Genomic DNA, 14,612 nt, shown 5'->3' on the forward strand with positions numbered 1-14,612 from the left:
GTCCTCCGCAGCGAGGGATCTGTTTCATGACTCATCTGCCTTTCACGCCAGCATCTCTGACTTCTGCCTTTTGCCACATCAGTTCTTTGCCAAGCGAGTGACTCAGAGCTCAGGTTCCACCAGAACCGTCAGGTGACTCCCCGAGGCCGGCTCGGCTGACCTTGAGCAGGTCTCCTGGGGCCGGGGAGGGCAGGCCGCTGCCGAGACCCCCTGACCGGGCTCACTGCCTTTTAAAAAAGAAGAGGGAGGGGAGGGGGCATCCTTGGGGAAAAGCAGCTGGGATTTCAGTTGTTTTATTCCCCTTGTTCACAGAGATCCTATAGGCTTCTGGAAGGATAGATATAAGGATATTTCCCTCTCTAAAATAAATACCCCTCCCCACGGGACTTCCCTGGTGGTCCAGTGATTAAGACTTCGCCTTCCAATGCAGGGGGTGCGGCTTCGATCCCTGGTTGGGGAGCTAAGATCCCACAAGGCTCGGGGCCAAAATAAAGCAAAAGAAAAAACAGAAGCAATATTGTAACAAACTCAATAAAGACTTTAAAAATGGTCCACATCAGAAAATCTTCAAAAAAAATAATTAAAAAAATAAAATAAAATAAACACCCCTGTATGCAGATTCTATTTGTGAGGATTTAACACACATGTATTATGAGGTTCAAGAAGCCACTGTTGATTACAATTTAAATGACTAAACTACCGTTTAAGTTATTTGGCGTATTTAAAATGCTGTTTTTTGAAATCGAATGAAAGACAGATTCTGTGGGTTGCTGTGTGTGCGTAGTTTGTTGTTGTTCATTATTAATGGCTGTTACACTTTCAGTCAGTTCATTGTCAGTGGAGGCATTGCGTTTTTACAAAGACCAGCAGAAAGGTTAAGGCCGTCGTCTGTGGAAGACCTGCTCTGGGACCCCACTGCTGGAAGCACCACATGCCTGCAGAGAAGGTGTAGAGTCTTCATGGTGTAGACAGGGGTACGAGAATCAAAGAGGTTAACCTCATATAAAGGGCAGCCATGTGACCAGACACACACTGGGTGTAGAACCCAGGTCCCCCTCTTCTGTAAGACCCCAGACCTTTCACACCAGTTGATTTCTTTATAGTGATGGGGTCATAAATGCAACAGGAAAGTTGGTTGAGGGCCCATAAGAGCATGCCCATTAGAGAGAGAGGAGGACGCCTACTGAGGGATTAGACCTTCACATTCATTCTCCAGCCTGCACCGTGTCTGCTGCATCCCTGCGGATTGAGAAAGCGTTTATGCGTTCTGAATACGCAGCAAAGTTCAGAAACATGGAGTGTCCTCTCCACGCTGGTCCACGCACGACAGCCCAGTGCTGTGGTCTCAGTGTGTGTGTCCCCCGCCCAAATTCATATGTTGAACTCCTGGTGGCCAATGGGGAGGTAATTAGGAGATGGGGCCTCTGGTAGGTGCTGAAGTCCTGAGGGTGGCGCTCTCATGAATGGAAGGGATTAGCGCCCTTTACGGAAGAGGCTCCGGGGAGATGCCTTACCCCTTCCGCCACGTGAGGTGGGGGCAGGGAGTCTGCAGCCCAGAGGGGAGCCTTCACCAGAACACGACCGTGCCGGCACCGTGACCTTGGACGTCCAGCCTCCAAAATTGTGGAAAATAAACGTCGTCTGTTGTTCCTAAGCCACCTAGTCTGTGGCGTTTTGCTATAGCGGCCTGAACATTACAAAGACCCCAGGATAAAAGTATGTTCCATGTTCACTTCTGTTATTTTGTTACATACCTGTGTTCATAGATGCAACAGAAACCTGAGAATCCTCCTAATCTGCGCTTCTTCTTGGGGAAATTCCTCCTGTTCAGCTGAGGGGGAGAAGCCGCTTTCTCTGCCCCTGGTCTTTGGGCGGTGTTTGGACATGCTTCACGGGGCACTGGCCCATCGGTGACCAGAAATATTGATCTCTTGCTGTTACTTGAGTCTTGTGGGTCTGATTCTCTGTAGGACACACTTAGAGCTGAGCTCTGCATCATCCTAGGTCAAAGAGAGGCAGCTTTGACCAGGACGGTCAGCGGAAGGACCTTCCTCTGGAAGGCCGCCCCATGGCGTGACTCCTGGTTCTGTAGCCCACGTGCCTGTATAGGCGTCAAGCTTGGCGGACCCTCCGTGTGCCCCGTGCATCGGCACTGGCATCTCTTTGTCACCAGACAGCTCCATTCCTGACTTCGCCATCTGTTCGCGGGCCTGCCTTACTCTTTGCTCTCAGACCAGTCCACTTGGTAAGCAGAAAAGTCTTTTGCAAGCACTGTTTCCATCTTGTTACTTCCCTGCTCCAAAATCCTGCTTCCTCCCAGTTACCTATGGGTCAGTTACCTATGGGTCAGATTTAAATTCCAGAGCCTGGCAGTTAAAGCCACCTCTCAACTGGGATCCTCACCCTCATCCAGGCAGTATCCAGGGACTTCCCTGGTGGTCCAGTGGTTAGGACTCCGAGCTTCCACTGCAGGGGACACGGGTTCCATCCCTGGTTGGGGAACTAAGATCCCACATGCCATGCAGCAGGCCCCGCCCCGCCAAAATTAAACCCCCAAACAAAAAAAAACCCCAAAACACAAATATCCATTTGTCTCCTCCTGTTTTTCACGTACCTGTCTCATCAGAGTGGACGAGCTTTTCCTTGCCTGGAATTCCTTATCAATTCCTGTCTCCCAGAGGCTGGGAGTTCCTTTGAGGCCCATTTCAAAAGTTACTTTTTCCTTTTAAAACACAAGTCTTGGGGAACTACGATCCCTCAAGCTATGCTGCGTGGCCAAAAAAAAAAAAAAAAAAGTCTTTTGAGCAAAATCCAAGAATTTTTACCTTTCATTCCTTCAGATTTTTTCACAATTCAGTACATACTAGGTACATTTGTAAGTAGTCTGGAAATTGTTTTTTGCTTTAAGCGTTTATATGATTCTCAAGTTACATGGTAAGTTGATGTAAAATTTTTCCCTTAGTGCAAAGACTGCTCGGGCTCTCAGTTGTCTGAGAGAATGAATAAACAAGCAGCACTACGCAAGCCACCCCGGGCGTCCACAGGGAGCACAAGGAGAAGGTGGGCTGGAGTTGAAATCCGAGAGGAAACTGTGGAGTGTTTTGCCACATTAGCAGAGTTCTGAGGACTGATTAAGTTACTGGACAGGGATGAAGCTGTTTGTCAACCTGGGAAGCCCTCCACAAAAATAACAATTTTATTCAACAACCCAGACTGGAAAGCTGTTGTCAGTTCTTTTTTTTTTTTTTTCTTTTTTTAAATTTATTTATTTTATTTATTTTTATTTTTGGCTGCGTTGGGTCTTCGTTGCTGTGCACCGGGTTTCTCTGGTTACGGCGAGTGGGGGCTACTCTTCGTTGCGGTGCGCGGGTTTCTCATTGCAGTGGCTTCTCTTGTTTCAGAGCATGGGCTCTAGGCACACCGGCTTCAGTAGTTGTGGCACGTGGGCTCAGTAGTTGTGGCACGCAGGCTTAGTTGCTCTGCGGCATGTGGGATCTTCCGGGACCAGGGCTTGAACCTGTGTCCCCTGCATTGGCAGGCAGATTCTTAACCACTGTGCCATCAGGGAAGCCCTGTTGTCAGTTCTTAAATGTCCATAATTGAGTGACATCTAAATAGACATGTACTAACAAAATCAAGAGGAAAGTAACAGCATCACCTCCAGAAGGTAGAACAGACCCACTGACAGCAAGAAGCACAAGTAGAAACTCAATCAAAATCCCCCTCAGTTGGGGGGCTCAGTTCAGATTTCCTGTCCTGTGTGGAGACTCTTCTTATCCCTCAATCTGCGTTTATTCAGAATTTACAGATTCCGTGTACTCGTGGTCCCTTCGGGCTATGCGTGCAGTCACGTCCTCTTTTCATTCTCTGAGGGCATAAGGGGCGCTAATTAGTCTGGTTTGTGTTACGGGAAGTTGCTGCGCCTGTTTCTAGTAGATTGTAAGCGATATGAGGGTAGGAATTATGTTTTAACTCTGTGTCTTTAGAATCCAGCACAGAATCCAACATGACAGAGGCCTGAGAACAGTCTGTGGGCTTTAACAGGACTGAAGGACGTCCTGTACGCGAAAAGGACAGTTGTGGGTTTCACGTCTGCTGTCATACATACATACATACATACATACACTGACAGCAGCGTTTGCGGATACAGGACATGGCCGCGCGGGCGTTAAGAGGGCCAGCAGCCCAGGACCTGTCTCCATTATGCAACGTGCTGCATTCTGCTTTTGTGGAGCTGTTTACTCCTCGCTGCATTCCTCGAGCGCCACTGGTTTGCACGCGCAGCATTGGTGTCCATCAGCTGTGTACTGGGCTCACTTCACAGCTGGACGTTCAGCTCATCTGAGTGGCCTCCAGGAGGGCCAGCCAGAATCAGGTGCCTCATTCAGAGCCTTGGAGAGAACCTCTTACTCTTAACACCCTTTGGTCACCAAGCATTCAAATAAGAGATGCTCAGTACAATTAAGAAAAACTCTATTAACCTGTGACTTTAGAGTTCCGATTAAGAACCAGGATATTAAGAAGACATTTTATGCCACATCTGCAGCATTTTAGGGTTTCTCATTGTACTTTATTAGTGACACTTGACATTATGTGTGTTTGCAGTGTATCTCATTAATCTTAAATACAACGACTGTGTTTCAAAGCACTTTTTGATAATTAGACATTCGCATCCAATCGATCTCTTATTTTTAAGACGATTGAAACCCGGTTCTGAAGTGCTATGTGAAGTGTTCTTAAATTTTAAACTAATACGTAGCCACTTTATTGGCACTTAGCCTCATGCATAAGGAGGATGGCTGTGTGCTTCTGAGGATACGTCGTAGAGCGCTACTTCTGTTTTCAGCTTGTGCATTATTGCTGTGATGTGTGACATACTTCACAAACCGCCTCCTTTAGTTCCCAGTCTCCTCCCAGGTCAATACCAGAGGGTGATGCTCTACAGTGCATTTCGGGGCTTGTGCATTTCCCAGTGAAGACACTGGCGTGGTAACGGACGGACAGCTCCAGAGGGTAAGGGTGCACGTGATATGGCACAAGTAGGAGATTGTGGAGCTGGGGCTTTGCTTGGCATTTACTGGGCACTTCTCAGGGGCCAGGTGTGGCGCTAAGTCCTTTATGTGCATCACCTCCAGTAGTTCTCACAGTGGGTTGTTGAACAAAGCAGGTAATCACGTGGTGAGATTCGAGCCCTTGTCTGTCTGGCTGCAGATCCGTCCTTACCCACCTTGCCAAAGTGCATCGACTGTGATGGTTTGGTGTGCCCGGTGTTTCTCAGACTTTGGAGGAAAGTGTTTGGTGTTTTGGTGTTTGGGTTTTTTTTTCCTATTTAGAAACTGTATTCTTTCGACAGTTTAGATTTACTGAAGGTTTCTTGGAACCACAGGAGTTGCTGCAGGTGCCAACCATAGGTTCCCCTTCCAGCGGGTTTATCACATGGTGGCCCCGGAGAGACCAGTGCTGTCCGTCACCTCTGTCCTCATCTGGGGGCCGTGATGGTTCTCCTGGTCACCGGGGACTCAGGTCACGGGCTTCGCTCCCAGCCCTCTGATTTGAGGCTACCTGTCAGCAGTAGCGATTAGCTTTTTGATGACAGACTTACACGTTTCACAAAGTGCGTTCACTTCAACAGCCTTGAGGGGTGGGGGAACTGTAATCTCAGCTTGGCCGATGAGGCAGCAGGTGCCTGGGAAACAGTGACTTTTCAAAGTTGTGTGGTTCACACAGGAAGAGCCAGGATACAAGCCCTTCTGTCTCCTCCTACATCCCGGCTCTGAAAGGAGACCTCTGCTGGGGCCGGCACCTCGTGGGCCGATCTGTAGAACGAATGACTTCACCTTCATCGGTAATTTTCCAGCTGTGTCCCCTCAAGTACTAGGGACTTCAAGGCCGAGGGGCATTGAGATTGGAGGCTCTGCTCTAGCCCAGGCCCTCTGCGTCTGCCTGTTTTACACGTTGATGTCCCAGTGAGCTCGACGTGAGGTGATGCTTCTGCAGCTGAAACATGCCCCAAAGACAGCCGAACCCCAAGGTTCTCGCCACACTCGGGCCCAGTACCAGTTTTCTTTTAAATCAATGAAATTACTAGAAACATGGGTAAATTGTCAATGGGAAAATATTGTTTGGCTTACAGAATTTGTTTGCAGCTTTCCAAAAATATCTGTTGGATGAGGCCAAGAGACGCCGCTCAAAGGAAAACTCCCTCCTGCGCAGCTCAGTATGGGACACCTCGTTCAAACCCAAGTCCCTCCTTCCCTGGAGTTTTGCTGCCCTCCTTGCCCCCTTGGATCTGCTCTGCACACTCCAAAGAGCACCAGCCAGACTTAAAGCATCAGGTTGCTCCCTGCTCACTGGCTCCCATCACTTTCAAGGTCAAGTTCAGGCCCCCTCACTTGGATACAAGATTCCCTGAGACCGTCTGTCCACCTCTCCTGCTCTGTCTTCCTCCCTCACAGGGTTTCCCGCAGCATGGGGAAGGGACCCACGGCCCCCGTGAATGCCAGGCTCCCTCTGCCCTCGGCCTTGGGCTTGTGCCGTCCCTGCTCCTGGCACAGCCTCGGCAGCCTGCTCCGGGCGTCCTTCCTTCCGGGACGGCTTATTGTTTCCCTTGAGCCTGTGACTTAGCCTCGCCCGCCCCTTGCAGGTGGTTTCACGGCCCCTCGCGTGCCTTCGTTCTGCACTGAAATAGACCCTCTCCATTCAAACGGAGTCTCTTCTCTCTGGTCTGTGATCTCAACGACAGCACAGATTGCAGTCATTTTTGTATCCCTCGTGGTCAGAACAGCACCTGGCTCCTAGGAGCAGCCCAGTAACTGTTTTGCCAAAATGAAATTAAATGAAAAAGTAAATTGTATTATGGTATCTGTTTCAGGCAATGCACAGAATATAAAATATGTAATTGCTTTACACCTGCTATAGTATGCTAGGATTACAGATAATGTCATAATTAATTGTAAACAATAATCACAACTTTCAGTTTTTCCATTAAAACTCATTTTACTACATGCATACGTATATTCAGTGAGTCTGTATGAAACACTGAATTTCCTCACCTCCCCAGTCACTCCATGGCTGTCTTCATTATTTTACTGACTTGCTGAATTCCCAGTTCCTTTAGGGCCCAAATGATGTTTTCAAGTCATATGTCTAGTTTAGAACTCCTACAATAAAAGGACAGACAGAATGCTCCATCCTTCACAGTTAAGTGCTGAACTCAGTGAAATATTCCTCTTTCTTTCCATAACGTGTTCTCTTCGTTCTTGGAAGAGATTTGAGGGGGGATCGTGTATGCTGCTTTTTATGGGATACTATGAATATGAACACTGGCTTCATAAACCAATTTCTATTTCTCCCATTTCCCAAACTTTAGAAACATTTAGGATTCTCGGTTGATTGCGTGCCCTAGAATTTGTGTGGACGTTTTGAAAACACTGAACGCCAATGCAGAGTTAGGCCCTTATCCTCGGAGTGAGAGGACGGGGTGGTGCAAGAGGGGAAGTGACATTTCGTCCAAAAACCATCAAGGACAGACTTTTCGGCCTTCACGCTTGCTTTTCTGTCAGAGGGCTCACAAGGTGAAACCCAGGCACATCCACTTGCTACCATGTAAATTTGATCCCTTGTAAATCTGCGACATTTTCCCTGGTTACAACAGTTTTATCTTCTCATGGGCATAAATACTGTCTCTGACAGGAGCAGAGCCTGGCGCCATGAATATTCCTTTAGCAGCGGTGAAAACTCTGCAATAAAGCTTTGAGGTTTTCGGATGACAGTTAAATGGTCCGACAAAGGGCAGGGACAAGCTGAAATAAAACCTTCACAGACGAGTGGTTTTATTTCACAGCAACTCCGTGGTCTCGATGCTGCCCATCATAGGCCGCCTCTCTTCATCGGCCCCGTGAAGCCGTGGACTTCACTGGGCAAGGATCATAAAGTATTTCGTCACTTGAAGGCCATCGGTGGCTAAGCTGTAATTCCTTCAGTTCTGAGAACATGAGCGATCTCTCTCAACCTTATCCTTGGCATTGGGGAATCTATTTAGTTGTTTAATGCTTATATCTGACTGCTACTTCCCTCAGCTGGGGTGCTCAAAACACAGTGCCTTAGACTCACAGTAATTTAGTTCTGCGATTTGATTTACTTGTGGGTGTCTCAGTTTTATGGGTTTTGCTTTCCACAAAAAAGACGTAATAGAATCTGAACTCAAAGCCATGACCTTCTCCTACTCAAAGTACATTTCTTCCCCTGGTCATTTTGTTGTTGTTATCAACACCCGTGGTTTCACTTTGCAATTATTCAATTTGGTGTGATAAATGGATTACGACACAAATAAGGACCAAAATAATTATGACAATTTGAAAAGACACTCACTTGCAGCAACACCATAAACATCCTAGCATTGTAATGATATGACAGAGACTTTGAGAAGTAGATGTAATATGGGGGCATTGATGATAAAGTTTACTTCTAAGTTAAAGTTATTAATTTTCAAAGTTCGTATAGCCCTTCTTTACTTTCAGATCGGGAGATCATCGTTTAGGGGAAAAAAAGCATTTCATAGAAGTAAAATACCATTGAAACTAATTTTTACTTAAAAAACATATTCCTGTCATTATGGCATCTTTTAGAAAATTTTGTTCTTTGTTGCCCCTGAAGTATGATTCTGTCCTTCTCCCCAAATGTGTCACCCGTTAGCAAGATTCAGTTCCAGTTAACTAGTTTTGTTAAAAATAAAGGCTAAGGTCTGTGCACACTCTGAAAGAATGTCAGTGTTTTCCGCTCATCATTTATAAAGATTGACTTGAGTTTTTCTCCACGTGGCCTCGCAGAGGACACTGCCTGATTTTTAATATTAACAGTACTAATAACTTGAACAGTGATAGTTACAGCAGCTGACATTTATTGGATGCATGCTGTGCACTCCGCCCCCTTTTAAGCATTTACCTGAACTTTCTCACTTGATCCTCAACATGGTCCAGATCCTTGCACCTGGAGGAAACTGAGGCACACAAGTCCCGTCCCCGTGGGACTGCTCTCCACTTAGGCCCATGACTGCAGGTCTGGCCGGGCCCTTGTCCCCCTAATAAATGCTGCCCTTTGGTGGACCACAGGTGTCTGTAGAGGGTCAGAACAATGCCCCTCTAGAGGTGAGCTGTGTAAGACAAAAGAGAAGGGCATTTTCACACTCACCTCTCCAGCCAGAATTGCCGGTGAAGCAAAGCAGAACGGGAGCATTTCCTTCCAGCAGCATCCCTGGTGGAGACGCCCTAGTTCAGGGATTGGTGACCGTCAGCGTCCGGTCACGAGCATCGCTGCACCTGTTTGCAGTTGGGGTGTAAGCCTGCCCTCGTCCATGCTTTCTGCTCGCTCCTTCTCGTAACCCCCTGGCCATCGGTCACGACTCATTTGTCCAGCTGGTGTTCGTGAGCCCCTGCTAGACAGCGGCCACCGTGTGCTCCATCTACTTGAAAGCTGTTGTGAAGGTCCCACGTTTCAGCTCAGCCCATCTCGTCTCTGGGGACACAGCGTCAGGACTGGATTAAACGGGGCACTGTAACTCACAGCAGGAAGCAGAGGGAAATCTGTGGGTGACTTTTTCACCCCCGGGGCCCCCATCAGAGCACACATCCCAGGTCGTCCACACACTGGAGAAGAGGAAAAATTGAAGCCTAGGCAACTTCGGAGCATGAATGCCGTGTGCACGCTCATAAAAATAGAAATTCTACCAAAAATCACCATGGATGATGACCCTGAAAAGCGAAAATGCAGATCTCTCTTTTCCCCTTGTGGTCGTTGTGTTTTAGGGAATGCGTGAAATGATCTCTCCCTGGTGAAGCAGTCTGCTACCATGGAAACACACTTAATAGTCTCTAAGCCCTTCCGGGTAGTTCCAGGAACATTAACTCTCTGCTAGTATTTTTAAAAAAAAGTATCTAAGATTAATATCTGGCTTTTGAATAGTTATAATGATTGAAAGGAAAGCATTCATTTCAAATTACTAATAGACTCTTCTCATCTGAGAAGTATTACATTTGATGTTATTAATGATCATACTTCACATAAGCAGAGTAACGCCTGCTAGGACACGGCATGTTCTCTTGCTGCTAATTGAGCCTTCCTTTTCCATCACTTTGGGCTTGGCTTTAGATTGATCTGGGGAACATAATTTTATTTAATCATACTTTGCTGTTTCTGTACTCCTTCTGTCTTTTAAATCTCAACTTCCTTACGGAGACGTGGCCACTGTCCCTACCCAGACAAGATGAATAATTGTTCACTGTTCCTCCTGGACAGTAGATTCTGTGTGCAGTGTCTATATTCCTGCTAATTTCTTAGTTTAAACTGAGAGTAACATCTAAAGGAATGTATGGAAATATTCAAGGTTATATAGTAGGTAACTGTGATATACTTAAATATTTAAATGTAGTTGTTTCTGTTTTTTTGCGGTACGCGGGCCTCTCACTGCTGTGGCCTCTCCCATTGTGGAGCACAGGCTCTGGACGCGCAGGCCCAGCGGCCATGGCTCACGGGCCCAGCCGCTCCGCGGCACGTGGGATCCTCCCAGACCGGGGCACGAACTCGCGTCCCCTGCATCGGCAGGCGGACTCTCAACAACTGTGCCACCAGGGAAGCCCTAAAATGTAGTTTTTAAAATGAATACTTAATAAGTTTATAAATTAAACACGAGTAATTTTCAGTGTTTAAATATATTTTTGAAACTCTGAGAAAAGTATGTATTTTTGATAACATTTCTTAATGTGTGGTTTTTTTTCTATCATGTAGTGTATGGTGTTACATGGAGGTGGGCCTGATGAAGGCTGTATGTTTTACATGCTTATTTTCATTTAAACACTTTTTGTTGATTTCCGTCCGCCCCTCCATTCTCTTTCCTGTTCCCTAATTTCTAAGCATTCAGAATACCGCCCTTTTGTTCAGTGTCCTAGTTGCGTTTTGTGAATTTATCCAGGCTTTCTGCATCCAGAAGTGCTCCGGCAATGCTGTCTGGCTAAACTTCTCCCTGCCCCGATCTCTGTTCTTTGTCCCTTTTTTTCCCTCTTGTAGCTTAGATTCTAGGAGAATCTTTTGGAATTCAGGGAGTATGAGCTCTCTTCTCCTGGTGCTGTGTAATACCCATCACATACACGTTCACAGACTGCAAATAGTGAAATAGCACTTATTACACTTAACCTGGCTCTTCCTCCGTAACTCTGAAAATAGTCATTAGTTCAATTTGCGGGGCTTGTCATTTAGTCCCATAAGATTATTATTCCCTTTGAAGGGGGGTAGACTCCTTCACAGAGGGCAACCTGCAGGTGTCATGTGTTGATTCTGTTCTCAGTTGAGTACGTTTCACATACTGTATTCGTTTGCTAGGGCTGCCTTAATGTGGCACCACAAGCTGAGTGGCTCAAACAGCAGAAATGTATCGCCTCACAGTTTAGGACGCTAGAAGTCTAGGTCCGGGTGCCAGGGCTCATTCCTTGTTCCATGCCTCTCGCCTGGCTTCTGTGGTCTCTGCTGCAGTTCTTGGGGTTCCTTGGCTTGTGGAAGCATCACCCTGATCTCTACCTTCATCTTCACGTGGCGTCTCCCTGTGCCCAAATTTCCCCTTTACATAAGGACACCAGTCATATTGGATTAGGAGCCCTCCCACCTCTGTATCATCTTAACTTAACCAATTACATCTGCACAACCCTGTTTCCAAGTAAGGTCACATGCTGAGGTCCTGGGGTTGAGGACTTCAGTATAGGAATTTTAGAGGGACACAATTCCACCCATAATACCCATCGTTACAATAAAACTTGTTTCGTATCCTAAGTCTGTTCAGCAATTTGACAACAATCAGGTCTTGTGCCTGGATCGCAATACAAACCAAACACAGGCGGTGTGGATGCCTTTAGTAGCGGAGTCCCGAGCGTTCATGCCTTGACCAGCTCTCCTGAGCGCTCTGCTTGTTCTTGACCTTGGAGGGTCCATTTATTCTTAATCATACCAGCTTAACCTCATTTAAAGAGTAAATTAATTTGTGTCTCAACTTGCGCCAGCAATTGTTACTCCCCAATGGCAATGAAATCTCTAAACATCTTTCTAACCCTTTCATCAAATGATAATTTCATTTTAATCCCAAAATAGCCTTGACTATAATGAGTATTTAGTTAGAATTAACCACAGGATATCATTAATTAAGAGCCGTATTGATTTCCAATCTAGGTAAACTGACTTCCTCCAAAATCGAATATTTTTCGTGTTTCAAGAGATAATTTCTCGATGGTGCATTACTGCACTGTAATTTAATCGTGGTGTATTTACATCACCAGCCAGCAAGACGGCCAGGTTCTAAATGGCGAATGGCCTCTGGCCGCTCACCATCATTTGTACCTCTTGGTACCTATTTCCTTGATTCTGCAGGTCTGTGCCCACCAGCCAGGAGGCAGTAGTAACTGTCTTAGTTTGAGTCCCAGGCCACGTGCTTTGTGTATTCCCCAAGGGAGACACTAAAGCCGAAAGCTGGAGCTATAGCGTTTGCTTACTTGTATTCATTCTGTTTAAATGGTGCTCAGGCCCTGTATCTAAAACTTGAAAGGGAAGGAAATCTTCTGTATTAACGCTGCTTGTAGTTATTTTCTAGACCAGCCCATCTTACTTTTCCTTTCTTTCAACAATGCTGACTTATTCACCAACACGTTTCAATAACATGTTTACATTAAAGCAGAGTGAGGATGTTAACAGAAGCAGATTGCAGATAACTTTGCCACCGCTTCAGTGGAATTCAGAGTGAGGCATCCTGCCTCAGTGACAGAAGGAGGACCTCTGATTGACAGAACTTGGAAAAGATGACCTAGAGCAGCAAAAGGATATTCCCACAAATCAATTCACTTCTGTTTTAGAGCAAAAAAAATAGGAAATGATCTATCTACAGTGTGCTAATTTCTTCTTGTGTAATTTGATTGTAATGCTAGAGGTTTACCATTGTTTACATAATTTGCTCTTCAATAAAATTATATATTCCTCATGTCTGACTTTTGCTTCAGATTATACCTAAATTAACTAATATTTTTTTAAATGTAGCCAACTCCTTTAAACCTAGAATACATGATTTCAGTTATGGAAAGGTATTTGTTTGGGCAAAGATGACTATAAAGCTAGTTACATTCGTTGCCTAAATGAGTTGATTTCCACCAAGGTCCGGGCAATACAGGTGCCTCGCGGCTCCCTCCTCTGCCTCCGCCCTCAGCTTCTGTTTTCCCTTCCTGCTGCTGTGCCTTTGTCACAACCCCCAGTACGGGCTCTGCTTTTTTCTGTTCTCATTCCACGTGTGTTTTCAGTGGGGCATCTCAACTTCCGCAAGCCCCCACCTCGCCCTCCCTACCTCCACAAAGTCCACTGCCTTCCCACACACACTGCTTCTCATACGTTGGGCATTCCATGAACCAGGATGGACATTGCTCGCTCAGGCTAGAAACTTCAAAACTATTAAAGAGGTTCAAGAAGAGAGTAACATGATCAGACTTGTGCTTCAGAAAAGTCAGTCATTCTGGGAGAAAACATTATTGTCATATCATTGGCACGTATTAGGCAGTGGGTACTAGCAGTTGTGTACAGAAAAAGAAGTCTGTCTTTTCTTTGCCTTTCCTGTGAGATGAGAGCTTCCTCGAATGGGTAACCAAACACGTTGCAGCCGAGAGCTGTCACCAGCAGTAGAACCAGGTGCTCTGGTACGGGGGCGAGGAGGGGCCTGTTTCAAAGACTTTGGCCATTTCCGTAAAATCGCTTTGGGCTGCATGTTACCTAAGGTTGGAGAACAAGTTCTGGAGCTGGATACACCTGGGTTTCATCATAACTGTACTACCTGATGGGTTGTTATTTTTCAGAATGTTTCATTTTTCCTAGATTCAGATGTCTTTTTCAACTCTGAATGTTCATGCAAACCTTAGGAACGTGATTGCTGCCCCAGCTTAAACAAATAGGAAATGCTCTGTTGTAGCCCGTGGAGTTGGAAGAAAACTGGTGCATTTGAATTCTGCCCCATCATTTCTCTTTGCTTTATGGGGTTCCAATCTGCGTCAATTTCTGTTACACGTTTTAGCTGAATAAAACCAGTTGCTTAAAGCCACTGTCCAAATTTCAGTTACTGCAGTGTATTAGCTTTAGTTGCATGAAGTACAAACCTCACAGCTAGCTCTTCAGCTCATAAATCACTAAGTAAACAGCAGTTGTGCATCTTGACCAATGACCAGTCACATCACTTTATTCAGAATCTGACAGTGATGGGTCATTGCACAGTTACTAGTCAGTTCACCCAGAGACAGGGAAGCATGGAGTTGTGTTTCCTCCTTGTCCCAAGGTGATAACTTGTGACATTTTAGAAACATGGATACTTAAAAAGGGAACTTCCATCAACCAAGATGGAAATACAGCAGAGCAGTGAAAGTGATGATGCTGGACGTGAGATTTCCATCAGACGTCGGTAGAGGCCGTGCTGACTTTGGGGAGGTCGACACCGCTGTCATCCCAGAGGCTCTAGAGATGCAGACCGAAGCCGAGCGAAGAGAAGCGAGGAGAGTGATTGTGACAACAAGAACAAAGACATCCCAGAGCACATGACACCATTC

General features: G+C 46.1%; 1 protein-coding gene across 7 annotated transcripts in view; it reads left to right on the forward strand.

Moving 5' to 3' along the window:
- Positions 1–14,612, forward strand: part of FAM110B (family with sequence similarity 110 member B) — a 129,346-nt gene that overhangs the window by 75,822 nt on the left and 38,912 nt on the right. The window contains exon 5 of one of the 7 annotated variants that reach the window (XR_009536457.1): positions 12,710–12,993. The exons of the other annotated variants lie outside the window; for them this stretch is intronic. The gene's annotated coding sequence lies outside the window, so the exon portion shown is untranslated. Of the gene's footprint in view, positions 1–12,709; positions 12,994–14,612 lie in introns of those variants that run through there. 7 annotated transcript variants of the gene reach the window in all.

This window comes from Lagenorhynchus albirostris, chromosome 17 (genome assembly GCF_949774975.1).
Source record: "Lagenorhynchus albirostris chromosome 17, mLagAlb1.1, whole genome shotgun sequence".
NCBI lineage: Eukaryota > Metazoa > Chordata > Mammalia > Artiodactyla > Delphinidae > Lagenorhynchus > Lagenorhynchus albirostris.